The sequence below is a fragment of the Aythya ferina genome, assembly GCF_964211825.1.
Source record: "Aythya ferina genome assembly, chromosome: 1".
Classification (NCBI taxonomy): Eukaryota; Metazoa; Chordata; class Aves; order Anseriformes; family Anatidae; genus Aythya; species Aythya ferina.
Window position 1 is genome coordinate 121842713 of NC_140296.1, and position 25847 is coordinate 121868559.

Sequence of the window (25847 nt, forward strand, 5' to 3'; positions counted from 1 at the left end):
AAAGACAGAGAGAAAGTGAAAGACAGAGACAGAGAGAGACAGAACAAAAGAGAGAGAAAAGAGAAAGAAAGGAGAGAGAGAGAAAGAAAGGAGAGAGAGAGAGAAAGAAAGGAGAGAGAGAGAGAAAGAAAGAAGAGAGACAGAGAGAGACAAGAAAGAAAGAGAGAAAGAGAGAAAGAGAGAAAGAGAGAAAGAGAGAAAGAGAGAAAGAGAGAGAGAGAGAGAGAGAGAGAGAGAGAGAGAGAAAGAAAGAAAGAAAGAAAGAAAGAAAGAAAGAAAGAAAGAAAGAAAGAAAGAAAGAAAGAAAGAAAGAAAGAAAGAAAGAAAGAAAGAAAGAGAAAGGAAACAACACCCTTTCTGTTCAGTATAGTCAAACACTATCTGCTGCTTATTACATACTTGTGAAACCACAGACACTCAATACCTAAAGGCTATAAAATTTGTTGAACTTGCTACCTAAGCTTTGAAGTGCCACTGCATCTGAGCACAGCTCTTGCACCAGACATGGTTAGGCGCCACATTTTCAGAAGACCTTGGAGTCCCTGTCACCCCTATCATTCCTCTAGCTCTGCCCTTTCCTGGTACAATGCTTCCTGTACTTCAGCTTTTCATGCCGTCCTTGGGTTCCCAGAGCTCGCGTGTAGGCTGCAGAACAATAGCAATTGCTGAAAATATGAAATGGAAGAAAAGAAAACATCTTGGTAAAACACTCACACACTGGGAGTAGGATATAAAAATAAGAAGTGACAGCTCAGCTCTGGGGCCCCAGGATCTATGGGCTGTGGATAAAAGCTACTTCTATTTTTCTTCTAGATTCTTACCTCTTGTTCTGCTTCTGAAAAAATGCCAATAAAGAGCTAGCTCCTCTTTGTCATCCTTCCTACGAAGTGTATTCCTTCTGTGTCAGTAACACCATAACTTCTGTTACCTTAACGTCTTCTGGGGTCTTCTGGGTCCTTCTCCCTCCTTTTATTTTTCTCCTATAGCTCAGCGAATAATTTTGCAATTAATTGTTTATTCAGCAAACCTAGCTTCTTTTCCAATTGTGGACTATGCCAGAGGAGACTGCAATTTCTTTAGGTTCTTTGTTTTCTTATGTTAACTGGCCAGTCTTCTAAGCTTCTTCTTCTTGTCCATGGATTCGCTGTGGACTTTGAAGGGGCTACATGGCTGGTTGTGGTTTCAAGCATATTGGCCAGTAGTGATCAGCTAGACTGCATGGCTTGAGAAAAATCAAGTGCATAGTCACATGCCAGTGTTTGACCACAAAACCATCATCATCATTACTTTAAGTTACAATTGACTTTTAGGTCCTACACTTAGGTCCTTCACAACTGAATGGGAAAGATGAAATCTGAAGGGAAAATCTTTTACATATAGGGGTGTATATCATTGAAGGGGGATAACTTTTCCATTATATTCAGAACAGGATAAAGCCCAACAGAATTCAGAGGAAGAAATGATGACTGAGAAATTTTATTGTCAAGCTGCCAACAGGCTTTTTGCTACATATTGCTATATGCTCTATATAGGCTCTTTGCTATACATGGCTATCCTGAGGTGCCCTGGTGTTTTCTACATCCCCATCCCAGTCCCTGTGAATTTGTTATTTGGCTGCAGGAGGTGGCTCTGAAGGCAAATAGAGCACGTACTGGCACAGGAAAAAACAAATATATCTTTGCTTTAATCACCATGTGGATGTGGGTTGCCATATTAAGGAAATCCCATGAAAAGGGTGTCCCAGAGATGGTACAGTATGAAGGAGGCACCTGGAAGGGATGTGCTTGGCTTAGCTGCCCGGCTGGGTTGTGTGCTGGCCCCACCTTGCTGTAATGAGAGGGTTGGTGGAAAGCACAGGTTTGCTGCTGGCTCCTGTCATCCCCGAGATCCTTAATTTGCCTTTCCAGTGATTAAAAAAGAGGCAGGGAGTGGAGGGGAATAGTGACAGTTTCTTTGAACAGGCACTGACCAAGAGCCAGAGTACTTTGGGGGTAGAAAAAAAAAAAAAAAAAAAAAAAAAGAGGACTCCACCCTCCTCTTACCACAGAAACGTCTCAACCACATCCCAAAGCCCAGCTAGCAGCTGAGTCCTTCCTCACAATGAGGAGCAGGCTGGAAAGGGAGCCAGGAGAAGTGGGATGTACAGGGGCCCAGAGATGTGCTGAAGGTCCAGTTGCATAGTTTGGGGCTGGTTTTGTTGGCACAAGACCAACAAAAGGTAATGTCCCAGGTCTAAATGAAGGACTTCAAGACAACCTTTCCTTCCCACACCGCTCTTAGGCTGTCAGCTACAGCCAGAGCAGACCACCACCACCACCACACCATGCTTGACAGGCACTCTGTCCTTTCAGAGCTGTGCCTCAGGGCCTCTGCCTGGCTCGCTAGTCATGGAAACAGAGCACAGAAGGTATCGTGGAGGCACCAAACTGATATGAGACGTGAGCCATGGCTTGGCCTTGTGGGGGATGACAGTGTCTGTATGCAGGGCGGGAGCTGGGCAAGGCTCCGGATGTGGTTATTCACACTGGGCGCTGTTATGCCTACAATATTTTTATGATATTTGCTCCCCTCTGATGATCATTCAGTGGCCCAGGTGAGATGGAGTCCCTGCTGTCAAGCTGGGGCTCTGAATCCTTGTTGCCCACAATTACTCAGGTTTCCTAAGTTTTGCTCTGGCCCCTTCAGAGGTGTAAGGCACAGCTGCTACACAAGAAGACCAAAGTGAGGTGATGAAATCCTCCTCATTACCCTGCATGTGCCCAGGCTGTCTCTGGCCACCCTTAATCCGCAGGGAGGAGACAAGGAGGCACCACGGGCACGAGGGGACCTGGCCACTGCCTCGCAGGAGAGAGCTGTGGGGTGATCTCAGCCTGTGTCACGCTGTGGAGGTGTGGTGCTTTGTGGTGATGTGGGACATCCTGTCACACAACTGGTGACAAAGCCAGGAGGGACTGAACTGCTAGAGAAGAAAAGCCTTGCTGTGTTTATTTTTGGCTGAAACAGGAAGGTTGCTGGTGAAGCTAAAAAGAGCCCAAGTGGTGTCCTTTCAGAAGCCTACTCCTAACAAACCACATATATTTTCTTCAATGCAGTAAAAGCAAGATCTCATCCCTCACGTAATACATTTTTGTGGAAGAGGTATTTAGTTAGATAGGAATTCCTTCACCTCCTGCTGAGAAGCACCCCCCTCTGGGAGGGAACAGAGCTGTCATTTAACAGCAAAAATAATGGAAAGAAGCACACATCTGAGAAATTAAACACGTGAAAGGTAGATTAAACACATCAAATCTGGCCAGAGTATCAGTGCAATAGACCTTTCCAGAAGAAGGAAAAACGGGACTTCTAAAAAACACTCTTCATTAGGTGCTTCAGTATTCAGCTCATCTGAAAGGGAGCATCTCCACCATTTCTAAATGAAGCCACTCGGCTGTTCTTGTGGGTTTTATTGTGTGCAGGGTAATCTTTGATCCACACGCTGATTAGGATTTTTTGTGCTTCGCGTATGAGTGCTGCTAGAGCTGCAGACCTAAGATAAAGCCTCCCCAGCTTTTTGTCTTTACTGATTTTGGTTTCTGAGCAACTCAAACTGTCCAAGAGGGAACAAAGAAGCATGTAGCTTCTGTTGCTGATAAGTTAACATTTTCTCAATGGACCTATATTAATTGCTTTTTTTCATTAACAGTATGAGCAGGTAGATTTAATTTTTGAACAAAATCATGATTAGTAGCTGTTAGTAACACTGAGCCTGCCTCTCTGGACAAAGTACCCCCCTTAGAAATCCCTGCGGCTGCAGTAGCTAAAGCCCTTTAAATATGTCAATCATTTTCCTCTGGGGAAAACTTAAAATCCACCCTGACACTGCTGCTGACATGGCTGCAGCTGGAAGAGCACGTAGGGGCCTCTTCACTCGACACTGGAGGCATTTGTGGATCTGGGACAAAGTTGGACATCTAGTGGTAACGCCTGGGTATAATCCCAGAGCTCACACTGGGAAGTGCAAGGGTCACATACACGGGTAAAGCAGTCTGGGAGGGGATCCACCACTTCTCAGCAGAGGACACACTTGTATGCTGCAAGTATGGCCATGCACCTTGGTATCATGAGCCGTCTGTCCTCCACTGACATTCGATTAAGGGAGGAAAACAGCTAGGAGGTAGGCCCAGGTCATGTTTCATCCAGAGAAGCAACATCTTTTCAGATGTGAGTTTTTATCTCTCTGCTTATGATCTCTTGTGTCATTATGCATGCTTTTTCCATGCTAATGAAGCAATTGGAGGAGGGTCCTAACCTGAGTAAAGCAACAGATATCCAAAGAGTTAATTTTGACAGCTGACGAATTTGAAGAAATTTGAGGTATTTCAGCTCCAGGTTTGATTGGTACCAGTTATGACTGCAACCAGGAGAGTCTTGTGGAACTGATCTGCTGCTAGGAGCTGAATAATGAATGCACAGATAGAGCTGCCTTTATTAAAAGAAAATGTAGCAAAGAGCAAAATGATTCAGGTGAAGTGAGCAGCAGCACAACCTCAGGGTTACAGACAGACTGAAGTCTTTCTTATTTTTGCATTTCTCCACATTTCATACAATCAGAATGAGAAAGTATCATTATGTCTTTAGAAACACGATTCCAGCCCAACTCAAAATCTCACAGGGAAATTGCATACTCTTAAAAAGTTTGGCTAGTCTCTACTTCAAAGAAACTCAGTTTAGGGTGCAAGTGTGAGCAGATCATCTGAAACTGCAAGATCTGCCTTTTACCTCTAAAACCTACTTGTACAAACAGAGAGTGGTTGGGCAGTTTCTCCATCTGCCTGCAAACATTAGATTAGATGTGTGTACAGGGATTAGTAACATTTCTCCAGGGATGAATTTGGCCCACTGTGTACCTGCCCACATTCTGAAAAAATGAAAAAAGTGTTAATTAGAAATTATATTAAGAGTTTTTGATCACTTAGAGCAATTGTTTTCTTTCTATTTATTTTCAGATAGAGAAAATAAAAATAATGCTTAAATCAGAATAGCAGTTATGGTTTAGAGTTATTGAAATCACATTCCCTATCCTCCAGATATATCAGAGTATAGAGACTTATTCCCCTTCCTTCTTTGGGAAGTAAACACATTTTCTGTGTACATTAATGCAGGGACTAGTGCTCAGTCTCTGTAGCACCATTATGTGAACCCTATAGGGCTGCTGTGCAAACCACATTTGAAGTCCACTCTCTGGTGCAGTAAAATAATATTTGCTCCTTGGGGAGTGATTTCTCAGTCTCTAGATTTTATTGAAGTGTGCAGTTTTAACTCTCCTCAGGATGTAGCTCAGCTATCACCTGAAAATCACCTTGCCAGCCTTTTCCTTGAAGAAGCAAGGCCAAGATTTGTAAGCGTCCAACAGTGTACACATGGGGGTGTTCAACTGAAAAGGCCAAAACCTTAGGCCTGCTTTATCAGATGCCCTGCTTGGAAATATTCCTGTTATCTCAGCCAGGCAGAAGGCCTAGATGGCTGGAGAAGCAGGATGGGTTGGTTTCCCCAGGAAGGTAGATGGGAACCAGGGCTTCCCTAGCTAGTGGTGTCCAGATTGCAGTGGTCTCAAAGTGCTGGAGGTAGAAAGGAGCAAGAAGTGCCAGTTGGCACCAATTTGTGGTAAGGGAAATCCCCTGTTGACCCTGTTCTTACTCTGTCCTTTGGCCCTTTCACACACAACAAAGAGACACAAGATCTGAGTGTAAGGGTAACTCAGTCAAGGCTTCAGAGTCTGTTTGCAGCCCTGTTTATGCACTTCACAGCAGCTTGCTTCCTCAGACATTCAAAAGAGATGCCACGGTTTCCTTAATGACCCCCTTACTTCTGAGGAGAGATACAGAGCAACCCATCCCAGCATGGATCAGAGAAAATCTGCACAAACAATTCCGTAAAAACCTCACATTTCACTCTCTCGTCTCTGTCATTAGGTCGTTTTAACCTAGCTGCAGTCAAGAGCTCCTCAGGGCAGGAACTATGTCTGCCTGTCTGCCAGGAGGGTGCCATAAACATTTGTGGCACAAGACACAGTCATGCTGCCTCTAGAAAGCAGGCACTTTCACTGGAGGAGGAGATAATCCAGGAGCATCAAAAGATCCAAGGCAAAAGTATCAGTGTCCTGGCCAGAGACATCTCTATTGTGTTCTAACTGATGGAGAACTTGGAAAAAGAAAAAAAAAAAGAAAAAGAAAAAAAAAAGTAGATAAGCTTATGCATATATAATGTGATGGAGGTTTAAAGAAAGAATATCAGATGAGCAGTGAATTCATAACCAAGACATTTCTACATGAGGAGAGCATACATGGTTGTATGTGTGTTTTGATTTGTGGGGTTTTTTTGTTTGTTTGTTTTGTGTGTGTGTGTGTGTGTTTTGTTTTGTTTTGTTTTGTTTTTTGTTTGGGGAGGAGGCGGGGGAATGAGAAAAACGCCCATTACCTTGAAAAAGACCCTGTAGCTTTCATCTACACGTTCTGTCTTTGCAGTCAGCCTATGTTGCTGCATGCCCATCCCTGAGCCTGTCTCCAGGCAATAAAATCCCCATTGAGGACTACTACACTGGAGGGCAAATGCAGAGGAACTTTACAAGGTTTATACCTTATTACAAACTGTATTAGTCTATGGGAGCTTATTACAAGTACTTGTAACTGATTTCCTTGGATATGTATTTTTAAGTAACATTTGAATATTTGCAGAGTACTACTCAAATGATCCCAAAAAGGCCTCTGAAGGAGAAAGTTGCAAAGGCTGGTCCTTTACAAAGTAAGGGCTGTGTCTTCTGTCTTCTAACATAACAACAAAATGTTCTTGTCTTGTTAGTATTATCTTGATAATGATAACCAGTGCTGTTCTGGCTTTGTACAATATTGTTCCCTTAAACATCTGTTGCATTGTGCTCTGACTGTATATCGCTGCTAAAACAAAATGGGAAGGAAAGATTTTAGTAAAATTTATAAAACTGATGGAATTGGACACTTCTGTCCCCAAGGTAAAATCTGCCCTGGTCTTGGCTTCCAAAATGGGAGGAAGAAATAGGATTTTCATCTTTGTTTATGAAAATTATTCCTTCCCCTTTCTCCACCCACCTTGAATAATCAGGTGAGTCCTGCTGGTCCTACTGTTCTACTCTGTGAGTCTCTCAGCTGTAGGAATGTACTGTATTTCCTGAACACTATCAGCTTTCTATGCTCCTGTTACCCAGCTGACCTCTTACATCCCAAAAAGGCAAAATAAAACACTTTTTTTTTTTTTTTTTGCTATGGAGAATTGGCTGATGGAAGCCATGTATCACAGTGCATCAGCAGTTCTGACGCCTTTTCCAAGGACAACAGAGCTGGGGCTTTTGCAATCCACTTCTGGATATTGTTGCCATTTGTCACTAAAGCCCCTCCAGCTCATTGTGGTGCTGGCGTCATTTTACTGCCTCAGGCTCCCTGAGGCCACACAGGCAGTGTAGAGCACAGAGCTGGGATGGCAGTATGAGCAGCAGCTGGTGATCACTGCCTCCTGTGCTTCCAGCATCCCCCCTGAAATCCCAGCCACAACCCCAGCATCACTGCAATTTAAGCGCTAACCAAGCAGCCTCTTTTTGGGAAGCAGCGTCCACCATGAGCTGAACCTCAGACGCTTATTCTCTGCAGCAGAGCAGTTCACAGGCACAGCCCATGCTGAACTGCCGGAGGAGAAGAGCTGTCCATGCCCTCTGGAGGTCCCATCTCGCTTCGGCTTTAAAGAACTGAACTGCAGCAGCTCCGGGGTTTGGAGCTGGAAATGTTTTTCCTGATGGATTTTCAAAGGAGTGGTCAGGGGAGGATTCTTCTCCCCCAGATGTGCCATGGCTACGTCAGAGCTTGTCATCTACAATATCTCTTTTTATGATCAACCAAAAGGAGCAGGCAGTTGAAGGGCATGGTTCATTTCTTTCCGCTGACTATAAAGGGAGTCCATGATGATGAGCCTAGCTGCGAACGTCTGCATTCAATCAAGTTGAGGGAGATGAATTCCGTCCCAGCGCCCAAAATTTTTGGAGGCTCTAAACACTTAACCCCATTGCTTAACACTCAGAAATTATTCCACAATTTTGTAGGTTGGAAGCATTTCTCTTTTTTTCTGGCAAGTTCAGTCTCTCCCTTCTTGCATGCTTTAGAAAAAAAAAAAGAAAAAAACACAACATCATCTTGGCATCATCTCAGACTAAAATGGTGGATGGTAGTTAATTCTCTAACAAAATTGATTGATTAATTTTTTATCTATCTATTTATAAGCTATGAAGTGCTATAGAAATGCCATGCCGCTGTCAATAATTAACGCGGTAACATCTGGTGGGCACAAAGTTGGATCACCGTCCCACAAATTAAGGCATACTGTGTTAACTTGAACACTATTTTTAGGTGAGTGCCGCTCATTACGAGCCTTCACATACCAGTTTTGCTGAAAGAATGGTCTTGCCTCTAACAGCTTTTATTGTTGTTCTTGCCGCTGCTAAAATAAACGAGTAGCCCGATACTTTGCTTTCATCGGAATTATTATGGATGTTCTTTCCTCTGTGCCATTCTGCTCAGATCCTGGAGGCGCCCCAGCAAACTGGGATACCTGGTCTCCTGCCAATGTTCCACCGAGCATCTGTCCTGTGAGCCTCTGCAGTTTTCCCTCCCCAAGAGGTAAATCCTGCGCGCGTGTGTTTGTAATGAGAGGCATGTGGCTTTATTTGATAAGTCCAGAGAAATGTGTTGTGCATTTTGGGTTCGAACCGATCCCTCCTTTTCAAGGCTGCAGGAAGTAAATCAGTCATGTTTTAAATGATCCCACGCTCCAGCTGCTGCAGATTTGGAAATTGTTAATGAATGCTGCTCACAGCGTTATCTGCTTGTGGCCATATGGCTCTGTAGGGAGAAACTTTCATCCTGAAGTATTCTGCACACCTTCCTGCTATACTTGCAGCCATCACTGGGCTGGAGAATGGCAAACAAATTGTGTTCAGAAGTCAGTGTGGGGCAGCTAGGCGTGAGGGAGATTTTGTTTCTGTTTTTACACAGCCTGTCAGGGAATTTTTTTTGTCTTCTGTGCCGCTGCAGAGCAGACTTTACAGGCCATGTTTCCTAATGACGAGTGGACAGCGTTCTGCTTGGCATGCTAATGCAGGAGACAAATATTGTCTGATTGCATGTTCTAACCTGGATACTCTCTGATTCCCTTTTTAAAGTGCAGCATCTTTTGGAATGAATGTCCATTCTTTCTCCCCTTCTTCCAGTGCCAAAATCCTATCTGCTGTGTGTGGCTTGTATGAGGCTTTATGATACTTGTTGTAGACTATTAAAAAATATGTGTTAAAAGGGACCTCGAGCATTCATTTCATCCATTGCCTTACCAAAAGAGAATTACCTGTATCTGGATCATGCCTGGCAGGTATTTAGTATCTTCCTTTCTAAAGTTTATTGTGATGGAAATTCACCTTTCCCAAATGATCTACTTCATTGCATTGCTAGCCTTACCCATAAAACTGTCTGGCTTGAATTCCTCTTGCTGCGGTTCACTACGTGTCCTTTCCCAGCATAGATCTTAAGAAAGAATTATTCTCTTTCTTTTTGCAGTGGTCCTTTTATGTACTGGAGACTGTACTTCACTTCCTCCTCATCAGCCAATGTCTTCTTCTTTAGATTGAGCTAGCCCAGCTCTTTCTGTGTTTTCTCACAGACTGTGTTTTCTTGACCACTAACCTTCCTAGACTCTGCCCAGTTGATCCATAAAGGTTTTGAAGTGTGGTGCCAGCTGTCGAGCTGAGTTCTTACCGATGATAGGGCTGAAGGATTACTTCCTAAACCTTAGCAGGAGTCTAGCCATACTTCTTAGTATGGTCTTACACATTGTTACAACAATGAGACATCAATGATTTACAATTTTATTTTGATCCAGTGGAAAACCTTCCCATCCACCCTTATCTCAAGTCCATCTCTATAGATCTGTTATATAGCTGGCAGTGAATGGTTACTTTTCAATATCTAAGGGACTTGCTTCACTTTGGATGTTACTAACTTTGCACATAGGATAGAAGAAAAAAACCCCTGTGGCTCCCAGATATACCTTATAAGACCAATCCCTGATACCCTCGAAATGATGACACCAATTTGCATTGCTGTTCAAAAATAGGGCTCTCCATGTGAGGTCCTTTTAACCCCTCTATGAAGCTTTCACCCCGTCTTGGCTGACACTGGCTGGGTCCCTGGCAGCAGAACGGAGCTCGCTCCAGCAGCGTGCGGGTCAGGAAGGGGTCAGCTTGTGCTGCAGCATCCCATGGGTATGAAAGAGAGTTTTGTCGCCTGTCCTGCTGGGATGGAGGACTCAGCATAGTTTAGAGGGAGAACATTTATGAGAGCCCATTGTTCGAAAATCCGTGGCACAGTTGGCGTATTATCTTCCCTCATTGCTTCACCGTGCAGCGGAGAGCTGCAGCGATCCCTTTAACATTTCACTGCAGCTCCAAGGAAAGGCCCCTTTGAGTGTTGTTCCAAGGGCTTCGGAGCAGGCCAACAAAAACAGGCAAAGATGATTAAACTACAGACCGGCTGAGGTGAGCTTGACACAACTGCTGATGCTGGGGTCAGCCAGTGCTTGTCTTCCTTCCAGAGGATTTCTCCTCTGGCAGAGGAGGGCCCTGCCTTTATTCACACAGCTCACCATGCTGAACTCTGCGGTGGCCCAGGGGAGGAGATAACATCCAAAGGGACTGCCCTGCCACCTTCATGCCTAGTAGTGTGCATATATGGCTGTAGGTGTTCGCTAGGGGAGAGGTCCTAGGAAATGCCCCAGTTCCCCTTTCTTGTTCTCAGATAAGCTCGGTGTCCTCCCCACTCCCTGCTTGGAAGAGAAAGAGGAGAAAACAGCCCAGCATCAAGGCCCACGATGAGGCAGAACTGCCAACCACCACTGCTGGTGTCAGGGCCAGGCCAGCTGGCAGACAAGGAATTGTTGGAGCTCACCTCTTTGGCAAGCTACATGAACAGTGTGGGATCCCTCACACACAGCAGGCCTGTAGATAGATACTCATCATGGGCTAGATGCACATTCCCAGAGGATGGTACACAAGGGACATCACTGTCTCAGCCTGTTCAGTCACAGAGCTGGAGTTGGGGAGAAGACCTGAGCTGTATGGAGAGGCTTTCAGGAAAGTTAATGCCCTACTAAGTTTAAAATAAAAATAATAAAAATTATTGGAAAAAAAAATATCCAGAAAATCTCCAACTCCTTTAAAATGAAGCTAGTTGCTGATCTAATTCCAAATGCTTTCTGCTTAACTTGAAAGTGATTTCAGCAATGCTTTGATCTACACCCAAAAGCCACTGGGAATAGCACCAACTGCTCAAACAGGCCAAGGCCAAGAAAGGAAAGGATCCCCACACCAAATAAAATAAATAAATAAATAAATAAATAAATTGCATCCTAGTTCCAGGGCCTCCACCAGATCCACCCTATACCCAGGCAAATTCACAAGCTCTAAGGACTGCTTCTATTCAAAAATAACAATAACCTCTGGAAGGTCGTGTGCTGTTGGGAATGTTTCCCTTCTCTTTCTAGATCACTCTATCCAGCCTTCTAATTACAGCTGGCTAGATTATTTTTACAAATAAATTATCTGACTAATTCAGCCCTTTATCCAGCTCATGAATCATTAGCAAACAGACTTTGCTTTTTGTTGCTCTTGGTAATTATTTCATGAATGGTTCATGCAAATAAACTTGTCTGTGGGATGTGTCTGCAGCTTGCTCCCCTCTCCTGTTCAGGGCGTCTAAGTGGCTCCCTAGGCGATGCGTGCTGTGCTTTCCTGCTCCTTCACTGTGCATCAGAATCCTTTTAATGACAAGATTTCGCCTTCCTCGTGCACGAAATCCCCCCACCACAGCTGTGTCCCAAATACTACACGCCAAGCAGAACCCCATTCACACCAGTGCTCATGAATAAGAGACAAAAGAGAGTGGGGGAGGAGTGGAGCTGAGCAGCTGTGCAGAATCTGAATAAACATTCAGCAATTCCCTTTTCTGCAGCATCTGCTGTCTAAGTCCCCTCCTCAAGTGCAAATAGCACATGAAGTGTGTGCAGGGTGCACTAGGAGATGGTGGTATGCTGCATTTCTCCAGGGGTTGGCCCACAGAAGTTAATATGGTCCTATAACGTTTCCAGACAGAAATGAAATCCTTCTGATTGTTATAAGGTATATATGTAGGGATTATACCTTCACACCTTATGTCCCTAAAGCATTCTGATGGGATAAGGCTCTATCAAGTCTGTTGTCTGCGGGGAATGGAGCCTGGCAAATCTGAAGGAGCCAGAGGAATAGCAGAAGCTTGTGTGCTAGGGCAGCTCTGGTCATCATCTTCCGTGGAATCCTCTCCCTAACAATGACCAGCCAGATGCATTAAGATACCATAAAATTGCTGACGATTCATCTCATGTTTTCATGTCTACTTTGATAAGAAATGCCCTCCTGACCCCGGCTGGTGATCCACTTGGACCTTGACACATGACAACTGGTAGCTGTGGTTGTTTTCACCTACTGGGTAGCCTTACAAATTCTTTTGCACTTGCTAGCCTCCTCCTCTCCCCTGCCTTCAATTTTCTCCTCATATACCTTGCTCTTCTCCGCTGAATCCGCAGCTTTTCTGCTGAGTGATGTGTATCCTTTGTGCCTGTGTATTGCAGCTTGTAGCCCAGCGCAGAGATAAAATGTTTTCTGCCCTTTGCAAAAAAATAAAATAAAATAAAATAAAAGTGTGATTATCAATTCATGCTTAGCCCTGAGGCAGTTGTTCACAAGATGTTTGGAGCCAGCTCCCTGTGATTCTGTGCTCACATTCTGTTTAACTCTGCTTCCCCTTATTTACGACCTTTATGGTATTTATCTGCCAGGCCCTGAAGGCACTGACAAACCTTAATTACCCCGGCCAGTCTACCTGGGCCTTCCACTCATGCACCCTCTGTCCAGCAGCCCAGACCTGAGTTTAAAAAAAGCTCCTGGTCTATGTTGCCTGTGAACCCGTGCTCAGCTTTGTCCTGATTCAGTGAGTGGTATTCTGCAGGGATGCTGGCCCTGCCCTGCAGAAAGCCTTTTCTCTAGCTCTGTGTCGAGCTCTATCTCTGCTGCTCCTGCTTGGGTTCCCTGGTGGGACAGTGGACCTGACTGATCACCTCACGAGGAGTTTAGAGAGCCGAAAAGATATAGAAACCTGCCTGCGTAACAAAATGTGTGAAGCTTCTGCATTCAAAATAATATGACTAACCTCAAATCTTTTCCACTGAGTAGTAGCCCTAAGTGTCTTCTGTCTAACAATGGCTATCTGTTGTGAACAATCCTGTCTTGCTGCTCTTGAGGAACTGTCTGCATCACAAAAACGTCACCACATTCGTCCCATTATACCCAGCCTCAGCAGAGGGGACGATATGTTGCTGGAGCCTGTCCTACATTTGTAGTCATCTACCCTGTGGAAGACAAGGGTTTTCAGTCTCAACACTTGTCAGGCTGACATCTTTCAGCAGCAATAAACTAATCAGGCAACTAACCTGATTTCAGACTATATATAACCCCTGTGTGCACAGTAGTCGTTCACAGAGGGATTCCCACCATGGTATAGTGACTTCTATTGCACCTCGAGGTGGGAGAGCATCTTGCAGAAGGACTGTGGGAGCATGCTGTGCCGAGCTCATCAGTCCATAAAAAGCCAACAGAGGCAGCTATCTGTATTAAGAGGCTATTTAGTTCTTTTTGCTTCCAGAGGGTTTCATTTATTAATGTAGTTAGAGTGAGTTGCTAATACATTCATCAAAGGCTTGCTTTTCCTTCTTTTTCTTTTTTTTCTGGGAAAAAAAAAAATAGTTTTCAAAGGAACGGATGCTCATGAGAAATGTTTGTTCCTTTAGAGATTTTAATTCTTCAGAATAAAAAAAGCACTTGATTCTTCTCCAATTTTTTGTTTGTTTAGGCTGAGGAAGGGGTATTAAAACAAACAAACAACTTTCTATTAGAACCAAAATGGAATGGAATTGTTTGATATGACAGAAAAAAAAAAAAAAGTCCACATGAAATGAAACAGAAAGTATGTTTTAGTATTCATTCCTAAAGGAAACAAACTTGGTGGTGGAGAAAACTTTGGAAAAAAAAATAAAAGAAAGTTGTACGTTTGTGGGGGAAGGTCACGTGTGGAAAATAGCCACCGTATTTCGTTAGTCCTAATGAAAGGTAAATGGGTTTGGAGAAAGTGATAAGAAGTTATAGCTACTGTCCATCATTATAGTCTGCTCTCTGGACACAAATTTCACAGCCAAGGATCCCCTGTTGATATTTTTTTTCTAGACCTGTGGCTTCACTGACTGCAAAATGCTTTCAAAGTATAGACTGCAAAGGGTGAAGCTGATAGCAAGATTGCTGTCAACTAAGAAAGCACACTGGACTTTGAAGATGTTCTGGCATCAGAGCAGTGATTTGGGACCCTGGCAACAGGAACTGTCAGATAGCTCTTACTGAGTTGTAGGCTCTTAGGTAATGCAAAATGTTCTTGTTCCTATCACCACCCCCCCCCCAAAAAAAAAAAAAAAAAAAAAAAAAAAAAAAAAAAAAAAAAAGGATGATAGGGTCATTTAATTCAGGTTGAAAGGAACCCCAGGAAGTCAATCTGGTCCAATCTGCTGCTCAAAGCAGGGTCAACGGTGAGGTCACACCAGGTTGTTCAGGGCTCTTTTCTGCCTGATCTTGGAAACCTCCAAGGATGGAGCCTGCACATGTCCCATCAGCCTCATGGTTAATGGTCTGAACCAGATCCTCCAACCATTTTTTTTCTGCATCTGGTCATAGCAGGAGAATGTGACGCTCAAAGAGCTATTCAAAGAGGAACTGTTCTTGTCAGATAACTACCCTGCTGACTGACCAGCACTTCCCTGCTGTCTCACTGCAAGATTTGCATGCATTCACTGTTAAATGATCAGATTCTTTGGTGATAAACATGAGCAAGATCAAATAACAGGCATTTGCATGGAGTCCTAACCTCCTAAGATATCACATTTGTAGATCCATGTCTGTTAATCACCTCTGCTGTTTGCTGATAGGTAGGCTGACATCAAATATGTGCTGTGAATAGTTTAAATTCAGAAGCACGACTGTTCTTATCCCCAAAGATACCCTCAGTGTTAAAGATTCATATTTTATATTTGCAAGTCTGTTGTGATAGCTAAATGCTTGTTATAAGCACCTGGGGAAGATTTCTGTGTGTAGGAGACCTGTCTAATACATGTGCTGTCACAAGTGAGCAGCAAAGTTCTGCAGATCCCTGATGTTCCTTTTTGTAGTCGTGGCTGTGGTTACTTTCAGGACTGGGTATGTTCTCCCATGACACCAACAACTACAGGTGGCTTTCAGTAGCCAAAAAAAAATAAAATTAAAAAAAAAAGAAATTAGGAAATTAGGTGCAAGTGTTGTCATTTACATGGCTGCCTCTTTTTAGTATGGCTAAGTCCTGAGTCAATCAGTGGACCACACAGTGTGATTATACACTGAGAAAGAGCAATGCATGAAGGCAATGGATGATAAGTTGGATGCAAAATCATCTTACTGCCTGTTTCACTAAGCACTCCGTGAGATTGGTGTCCTGTAGTTGAGGATGATCCTTGTTATCTAGAAGACAACTTGATCATAATTATAATGGCTACATTTTCCATTTATTTCTTGTCAATTGGCTCTAGCAGACAGCTTCAGCATATAGCCATATACTCTTTTATCTACACTGGCATATGCCAAGATAAATAGAGTTTAAGGGCCTGTATGTCTAGAAGCTTCATCCTTAAGTCCTTACCAGAGCAGAAAAATCTAAGAGTCAGCATGGAGGCTGCCAGCACTCTGTCCAAACCCTCCTCAAAGGGTATCTGCTCAGCTGCTTTAGGGACAAAAGGCGTCTGCTCCTTATACCTAAACATATAAGATCCCCTACTTAAAGGCCAATGCAACCTTTAGGGATCCAGGAGCTAGCAGAAAAGAGGAGGCCAGGAGGTCGGAAGGAATCAGTTACTTTTGACTTCCTAAATATTCTTGCTTTTTTCCAGAAGACACATCACTTTTTTTTTTTTTACTTTTTTTTTTCTTCCTCCCTTAAAATGTTTTTTTAGGGCATAACAAACTTTTAGCCTGCTGAAGTGATTTTTTCCAGGGGCTGGTATATGCACAGAAGAGATTCTTCCACAGGCAAACTTTTCCAAATGAAGTCCCAAAAGAAAAAGTTTCTAATACCTAATCTAAGTGCTGCAGTACGTATTCTGGGGCTGATTTCAGGAATTCAGTTTTCATATATATATTTTATGCCATCATATTTATGTGATATTAGAAACAGAGAATCCTAGAAGGTTAGAAAAGACCTCCAAGATCATCTGGTCCAACCATCCCCCTACCCCGAATGTCACCCACTAAACTATGTCACCAGGTCCAACCTTTCCTTGAACACCACCACTATACTACAGACAACCAATATATTTTATATGGAAAAAGAATCCTTTGTTAAAACAGTAGCAGATGCTTAATGGTAAAATCCACCTACAGAAATGGTTATTGGCAAATAAAAGTCCTTCAGCATTCCCTTCTTCAATGTATCTCAACCCAATATAAGATATTCACATTTTCAGCTAACTGAATTCCACCTCTCTAAATGAGATACAGCTACTTTGAAAATGTGCAGTAACACAATAAACACCGGCATTTTTGAAAGTCACACTGAAAGTCAAAAGTTCAGCTGCCTGAACAGCCAAGATGGATGTGCACTTTTTGCAACATAGAGGTTGTCAGATGTGCTACTTCTCCAAGGGGAAGGAAGGGATTGTACCTGAGATCTTCCATTTCAGTGTATTTGAGAGACATTGCTTTATCCATTTACTCCTCTGGCATCAGTAGTAAGAAAAATGCGCGTGAAAGAGATCACTGAAATTATAAAGACATTCAATAAATCAATAGTGTGCTTTCGCTCAGGATGTTGTGTTCAGTCCTAGTCACCAGCCCTCAAAGTGGTTGCAGTAGAAATGGAAGAAGTTCAGAGACCAGTGACATGAATGATTGTCTGCCTGGGAGGCTGCTGTTGAAGAAAGATTGAGAAGGATGTGATCCATTACTTTGAAGAAGAGACATATAAGAATTGTTAGGTTAGGGAACATAAAATAGCAAATGGAAGAGGAAAAGTCAAGTTAGCACATCCTGGGACTCTTTCGTTTAAGACAAACACTCTGAAAATTCCCAGCCTGGATCATTTTGGGGAGTGGTTTATTATATATTATTGTAATAATTGTCATTTAATACATCCTCATTGAACGCTGTTTGTTTTACAGACAAGTGTAAAGGTAGGAAGCACTCACCCAGTGCTCAAGCTCAATGTCCTGCAGGGCAGTTGTCACCACTCTCAGTCAGCACAAACCATCACAGAATGAAAACTCTGCCATCGCAAACATAGGTTTTAGTAAACATTTCTGCCAACATGTACAGAAGTCCTGTACCTTTCTTCCTTCCTCTGTCTGCTTGTTTTCATCTAACACTGCAACAGAGCACAAGTTTTCAATGCCCTGCTCATTAGGGAGAGCCGATTTTGGTCCTGTGCTATGTAGGGCTCAGTGAGATGTTTCCTCCAAATATGTCAGACAGCATTCAACAGCTGAACTCTCTCTACCAGTGCGGTGGTTTTTGCCTGTCTTTGTTCAGATACCATGAAGTCTTTCATAGTCTTTGGTCTTACATTATGTGGGGTCCAAGGGAGGGAGGGGTCAAGCCTTGTTGCTACTTGGCACTTGATCAGTTTAGAAGAAGCGTTGTGGTATAGTTGCTTTTGTTAGCAGGGGCTGGACTCAGTCACCTTGTAGAGTTCTTGCAATCATATGTTCATAAATAATTGCACATCTATCTGTAGAGTTTTCCAGCTGGCTAATTAGCAAAGCCTGTGTGATATGAAACCCTGCAGCATTTTGTCCCACTGCAAGCTAAACTTCTGGTCATATTCCCAGTTTCCTCTGCTGTGGACGGAGCATCTGACCCATGGGACAGTTTACTCATCTTAGTTTCCTAAAGTGTTATCTGCTGTTTTTGTGGTTGTTTTGTTGTTTGTTTGTTTTTTTTATTCACAATGAATAACATCTCATTCCTCAGCTCTCCTGCTGAAACAAAGGGAGCCACTCCTGACAGAGCAAAGCATGGCTACATGCGGCAGGAAGCGATGGAATTTACACGACCTAGCTGAAAATGCAAATTTGTCATGTTATCTCAGAGTCTGGTGGAATAAATCTTGACACTTCAGTCCTGAAGGCACGGAGAACATTTGCACAGGGAGGCTCTGAGTGTCTGTGCTTTGCCCGGAGCTTAGGCAGCATGAACGGTGGTGACCATGTCCTGAGGTGGCTCCCTGCAAGATCTCTCATTAAGCACTACCGAGGCATGTTGCAATGCAATGCAATGTTTTTCCATCTGCCATTAGCTGGGACATCAGCACCCCATAACTCTGAGGGCCAGGAAAGGGAGCAGCACCTCCCCATCAGCCCAGGGTTTTACTCCAGAAGCCCCTGCCACCCTCAGGGGACCCCCAGGCTTTTGTGACAAATATGTTTCTCTTCAGCCACACTACTGTTAAATCTTTTTGCCTCCAGTGCTGCTGACAATCCAGCCATGATTAATGCTGTTCAGATGGAGCCGAGCTCCTCTTCCATGTTATCAAGCAGCCAGCGGTATGAAAGGCTGAGGAAGCAGCTGATGTGTCCCCTCCTGTGATGTGTTCTCTTGTAAATGTTTGACTCAGCTGAGAGGTGACCGAGCATCTCCTGAATGTTTTGCATTGGAGCAGGCACCTGAGCTTTGCCTCAGCATAGGGTGACACAAGTGCTGGTGCTTGACAGCTTGATGCAAACAAGAACAATGTCTGGTGTTGCACTTAGTGATAGTAGTACCAGAGACTTGTGACTGAAAGCCCAATATAATGATAAGCATGGATCGAGAGCATGTTTCTGATAGAGATACATGTAGTAGGGAGATTTTTTTTCTTGCTTCGGTTTGTTCCCCATTGACCACTGCTGGAGGTGTACTAAGAAGTGTAACCAACAAGTCTTTCTCCTACAGAGAAGTTAGGCAGGTGCCTGTCTTGCTCCAGGGTAGAAAAACATTGGCTATTTCCCCCTAGCCTCCTCCAGGAGGAGTCTACTGTGGGTTGGGAACCATTTATCAATTGAGTCAACTTCCCTCTCCCAGTGAGCCCAAAGATTTGAAACTGAGGCATCAAACCTGTGAGATTGGCTCTTTTTGTAAGGACAAGATATTTTTTTTCAGGGGATTATACGGAAATTTTAATCTCGTTTTGAGTTTCAAAACATCCTCCCCCATGTTATCATTCTATCTAGATGTGTACAACTATCAGCATCGCAAGAGCTCCTGTCTCAGATTTATTATCTGCTATTTGACGTCCCCTGCTGCAAAGATTTTTCTCCCTTCTAACTGTCTGTCCCCTGCTCAGTAAATAGCCCTGGCAATCTGTGCCCCAAGGAAACTATAGAAGAAATATCCTGTTATGATGGACAGTTGCTCATATGCCTCAGAAGCTCCTGCTAGCACGACTTAATACGTTATCCCCTGAAAACCCTGGGAAGGTGGAGAGATGTCACTGATTCCCAGTCTGCTGCTAACCAACCTTGCTTCTGACATGGCCAGCACAGCGTGCCCAGTTTCAGTGAACTCTGCAAAATTTAACTGGATGGAGAGCAACTCAGGGAAAAAAAAAATAAAATAAAAAAATAAAAAAAAAATGCTGGAACATAGAGGGAAATATTCTGACTTTCCTTGTTGCTACCAGCTAAGAGACTCCCTACCCTCCATTGCATGTGCACAGATCCTGCTGCATTCTGGACTTGGACTCATCATCTCCAGACCAAAGTACAAGCACTGCCTCTCCCATTGACTCCACACAAATCTCCCTGCAGCTGTAAATATCAGAAGTAAAAACATTTTTGCCCTGCTTATTTAGCATCTCTTGTCATTAAATGCCATATCATGAGCTAACTGAAGACAGAGAGACTTGACATGTGCCAACTTCCAATGCAGTTCTTGTAGGCAAAAGAGCAAGTCATATGCCAAGCACTGTTACAAATCAAGGATGCTGTGTGTATATATCCTCATACGGGATCAAGTTCTCCACAACCTAAGACTCTAGCCACAGAGAGCAGGAGTGAAAAAATGACATTAAGTTCATCTCATCATAGATAAACTGCACTGACACGGCAGCGTGTATGGGAAGAAATGTTTCAGCTGTTCGTGTTGCAGTGCAAAGGGACTCTGTAACAAGCAGGAGGAATTAGAAATTCTCATTGATATAACTGGCATTGCTGAAACCTGGTGGGACAATTTGCATGACTAGAATGATAAAATCCACGGTTTTAATCAGTTTAGGGATAAGTGAGTAGCTAAAAGGAGTGGAGGTGGCAGTCTACGCCAAAGACATCATTCTTGATTCTATTTATTCTAGAGTTACCCAGAACCAAAGGACGTTGAATGCATATGGACTAACGTGTCACCTAACAAACCCCCAGAGGCAAGCAGGTACGAGGATATTTGAGACCACTAAATCAAACCAGCAAATGAGTTATTCTTTAAGCACTGCTCCCTCCTTCATACCTGCTGCAGGAGGAAAAAAAGAAAGCACTGTTTTATGGAGCTTTGATTTTTGTAAGGCTGTATGCTGGAGCTGATGGAGTTTAAAGGTTTCTAAAACTCCAGATGATAATGAATCTGAGATGATTACATTAAATGTGGGCAAACAGAGGGCAGTTCCAAAGAGCTAATTTCTCAACAGTAGAAGAGAAATTGATGGGGGAAAAATTAGGCATAAAAGATGACTGAAAATTGGCAGGTCTTACAGAAGAATTTGTTAGAAAAAAAATGTATGGCTTTGCAATCAACAAAAGGCATACTTTGGCTGAGAGCTCATCATCCTTATTCAGCTGCAAAGTCAAAGCAGCAATCAGAAACTGAAAAGAAGTATGATAAATAAGTTAAATTCTATCAAGAAATAGGTGGCAGTCAATATAAATTAGAAGCTATGAATATAGAACATTTATAAAGGAAACTAAATACATGTTAAAAACAAGTGACTGGCAGATTGAAGGACAATAAGGAGAATTTCCAGTGTGTTAGGAACAAGATAATTTCTATCAGTTGCATGGGTCCATAACTAATGGAAGTAAACCTTTTTTTTTATTTACTGGAAGAAGGGAGACTAGCTTAAGTACTTCTTCTGGTCTGTATTAAAAAATAAAAGTAAAAAAAATCATAAGAGGATGAAGTATTTTCCAGTCCATTAGTGTCTGATCATATTAAACATCACCTGATAAGGTTAGATATTTTGATGTTTCCAGATCTGAATGACTTGTTCCCGATTTGTAAAGAGTGTGCTGTGTTACCTATTGATTACAGGCAGCAGCCTACAATAAACAAATCTTGGCATGGAGGGAAAGTCTCAGAAGCCTGGGAGAACGCTAATGCTGTGTTAATGTAGCAAGAGATGCAAGCAGCCCGTTCCAAGTAATGGTAGGTCAAATAACCAGATGTCAGTTGCTGACAAAGTAATGAGCAGAAATATAATTAATGCCAATCAATGTGTTCTTACTGCAAGAGAACATGTCAAACCTGATATGATTTTCTTGGATTCGCAAGTTTAGCTGATAAGGATAACCACAAAGATTTCTGTTCACTTAGTAGTGCATGATATTCTGATTAAAAATAGACCTGTGATGATTTACAGCAGCCATAAAGCACATCATAAATGAGTTAAGAATAAACAGATGCAAGACCTCTGAAAAGAGTTGTCAGTAAGAACTTCTCCTCAAACAGGGGCTGCATCTCATCCAGACCCACCACCAGAACTGGGCCTGATGCCTAATGATCTGGAAGTAAATAAAAAATCACAGCCAGTAATGTTTATTGAGACGTAAAGTTTGACAGACTGGTAAATATAACGAAAAAGGCAGCCATAGACCCTGAAATGCATTCAACAGCAAGCATGCGCTTGCAGACAAAATGCATTTTTACATGGTTCAATGCGAAGCTAAGAGGAAAGCATGCAAGCCTTTTCTACCAAAAGTGCCTGAGAACACATTGTCTCTGAATAGGATGTAGTGGGTTAGGCAGAGGAAGATGATCATCTTGTACTACCGTGTGATAAAAGGGGGCTAGTAAGAGCCTTGAATGTACAAGAAAAAAATGCTTCTTACTTCTCTGGTTTAGAGAGGTTATTTTTTTATTTGTATAATAGCACTAGTGAGACGTAAGTCTGGAATAGTATGTTCAGTTCTGTTGTCCACTCCTAAAAGGATGCGGGAAGAGCAAAGAGGGAAGGAAATAGACACAAAAATTTGCAAAGGGCTGCCTGTGGGACTCTCAGAGATTAGTCTGTTTAGCTTGTCAAAAAGAAGACCGAGAAGTGGCTTGACTGCAATGTACAAGTACCTTCATGGGGAGAAAATGTTAGCTATTAAAGGGCTTTCTAATCTAGAGGGGGGAAAAAAAGGAGTTGGAGTCACTGACTGGAAGCTAAAGCTGGACAAATTTATACTGGAGATGAAACATGAATTTCAAGAGGGAAGGTGGTTATCCAGGGAACAGTCACAGACATAAAATGTGGATGGCCCATCCCCTGCTGTCTTTAAAACAGGGCTAAATACTCATCTGAAAAATAAAAAAATAAATTAAAAAAAATAAACATAAAAAAAAAAGATGCTTTTATCAAACACAAGTTCTCTCCTGTCATTACAGTGGCAGCTGAATAAAAATGTAAAAGACCTGCAGTGCACAAAAGGTCAGGCTGCTTGATCAAACTGTGATTCCTTTTAGCCAGCAACTCTGCAGACCCAGGAATTACATTTGCGTTTGCTCTGTCAAATGAGCCATGCTGTAAAAATCTGATCTCCAAGAAGTAAAGAGAGGGTCTGGTCCTGCCACCTGCGATTACATTAGTCCATACGGCTGCTGTGGAAGCAGATGGGGAGCTTGAAGAATCAAAACTAACACTGTGTTGCTGCTTGGTCTGTCTTCATTTTTGTTGACATTAGAGGTCTGGGGAGCAAATCCTAAAAATCAGCAAAACATGAACACGAAGTCATCTGTGGCATAGCATTGTGAGAAGGGCTGAACTCACTCCTCTCATCTGGAAGACTGTCTTTAACCCAAACCTGTGGGTATTACTCAGTCATATTGTGTTATGCTGTAGTGTAGCAGGGAAAGAGCATGTATAAAGCAGGACCAGCAAAGGTAGCTGCAATTTAGTAGCATTGCAAACCAAGATAACACTTCCATGCCTATTCAGAAACAGGTCATGTTTTTTTCAGTCATTTAGTCAGACCAGCTGCATAGCACAGACTATAGGAGGATAAGAATTGCTTAATTTTAAGGGGATGTAACAGTCTATGTACTAATGTCCACTCACAAGAGGATGCTGCAGCTCATCTCCTGTTGGAAGATGAAGACGTGTACTGGGGCTAGGTCACACAGGTTAACTTCTTAACTACACATTTAGCAAAGAGAACAGGTAAAAGAATGGGAAAATGCAAAGGGGAAAAAAACTAAACTCTGTTTTGCAGATAATTATTAATCATATGTGCTTCCCCTGCATTTCCAGCGTAGCTCCTCAGTCCCTGCAGAAATATGCTTCAGCGTTATGAATCACAAATAAGCTTTTCTCTTTCTCTCTCTCTTGCCACATCTATTCCTGCACTTTTGCCTTTTCCCCCCTCTCCATTACCACACACCTTCATTCCTTCCTCTGATCCTTCATTCTCCAGCTCCTACTTTCCAGTTTTGGTTCCCTGCATCGCTTTCTCTTCCATTGTCTCTTTTGCTCTGTGCTGTTTTCTCTCTTATTCCCTCTCTCGTAGCTCTACAACAGCAGCGCCCTGACACAGAAAATGTGGTTTGTTCCTGTATGAAGAATAATACAACTGCAGGCCCAGCCTGTTTAATAAAAGTCTTGAGTATACAGCAAGAATGGCTTGTGAGTCCCTGAGGTAGAGGTAATATTTTGTATTAATATTTGATACCTTGTTTAGGATGCTAAATCAGATGCATGAAATCTCCGGGGAAGAAATGAATGCAGAGTTTCTGTTTAACTGATAGAGTGCTAAACCAGCCTGCCGGACCATCCCCTCTTGTCTTGCAGCCAGACCTCTCGGTTTTAGATGGAGCACAGCCTGCTGCCAGTCTGAGAACCAGGGGAACGGCATTTGTGAAGCCCTTGAATTGCTTTGGTTAAATTTCCCCGCAACTGCACTGCCCTCCAGCATTCATGGTGAGTTATATCTTTCTTTGGTGGAGTGCCTAGCACCAGATGCTGAGTCAGATCCCTCCCCACGTACCTCAGAGCAAGTGAAGAAGATGACCATGTGCTTTTCTCTCTCCCTGTGTCTCTCTCATCCACGTATAGACACTCACACGTGCAGAGGGACATCTCCCCCTCCCTGCATCCACGTATAGTGGCAGGGAGGATTAAAAAACCCTGTCTCTCGCTCTCTCAATCAAAAGACATAAAGCTGAAGTGGTTTGGCCTCTGTTGAAGAGGAGTTCCCAGCTTTTTCCCTCTCCCTTCCTGCAGGTGATCCTGAAACCTCACCTACTGAGCACCCTCACTCTTCTAGATCTGCTCCTGGCTGAGCATTTATCTCTTCACTGTGTGTCTTCCACCCTTCATCCAGGCACTTCCACCTGCCTGGGATCCGTTCTGGACCACACACAAGTCGATGGGGCCAGATGGGATCCACCCAAGGGTACTGAGGGAACTGGCAGAGGAGCTGGCCAAGCCACTGTCCATCATTTATCAACAGTCCTGGCTATCGGGGGAGGTCCCAATCGACTGGCGGCTAGCAAACGTGACGCCCATCTACAAGAAGGGCCGGAGGGCAGACCCGGGAAACTACAGGCCTGTCAGTTTGACCTCAGTGCCAGGAAAGCTCATGGAGCAGATCCTCCTGAGAGTCATCATGCAGCACTTGAAGGGGAAGCAGGCGATCAGGCCCAGTCAGCATGGCTTTATGAAAGGCAGGTCATGCCTGACGAACCTGATCTCCTTCTATGACAGAGTGACGCGCTGGGTGGATGAGGGAAAGGCTGTGGATGTGGTCTACCTTGACTTCAGCAAGGCTTTTGACACCGTCTCCCACAGCATTCTCCTCAAGAAACTGGCTGCTCTTGGCTTGGACTGGCGCACGCTTCGTTGGGTTAGAAACTGGCTGGATAGCCGGGCCCAAAGAGTCGTGGTGAATGGAGCCAAGTCCAGTTGGAGGCCAGTCACTAGTGGCGTCCCCCAGGGCTCGGTGCTGGGGCCGGTCCTCTTTAATATCTTCATCGATGATCTGGACGAGGGCATCGAGTGCACCCTCAGTAAGTTCGCAGATGACACCAAGTTAGGTGCGTGTGTCGATCTGCTTGAGGGTAGGAAAGCTCTGCAGGAGGATCTGGATAGGCTGGACCGATGGGCTGAGGTCAACTGCATGAAGTTTAACAAGGCCAAGTGCCGGGTCCTGCACCTGGGGCGCAATAACCCCAAGCAGAGCTACAGGCTGGGAGAGGAATGGTTGGAAAGCTGCCAGGCAGAGAAGGACCTGGGAGTGATGGTGGACAGTCGGCTGAATATGAGCCAGCAGTGTGCTCAGGTGGCCAAGAAGGCCAACGGCATCCTGGCTTGTATTAGGAACAGCGTGACCAGCAGGGCTAGGGAGGTGATCGTCCCCCTGTACTCAGCTCTGGTGAGGCCGCACCTCGAGTACTGTGTTCAGTTTTGGGCCCCTCGCTACAAGAA

General features: G+C 43.6%; 1 long non-coding RNA gene across 1 annotated transcript; it reads left to right on the top strand.

Moving 5' to 3' along the window:
- The first annotated feature begins 4030 nt into the window (after positions 1-4030).
- On the top strand, positions 4031-17517 carry LOC311426642. Its single transcript, XR_014686898.1, has 4 exons — positions 4031-4200; positions 7007-7116; positions 8580-8678; positions 17012-17517. It is a non-coding gene; the product is annotated as an uncharacterized lncRNA (long non-coding RNA).
- The last annotated feature ends 8330 nt before the right edge of the window (positions 17518-25847 follow it).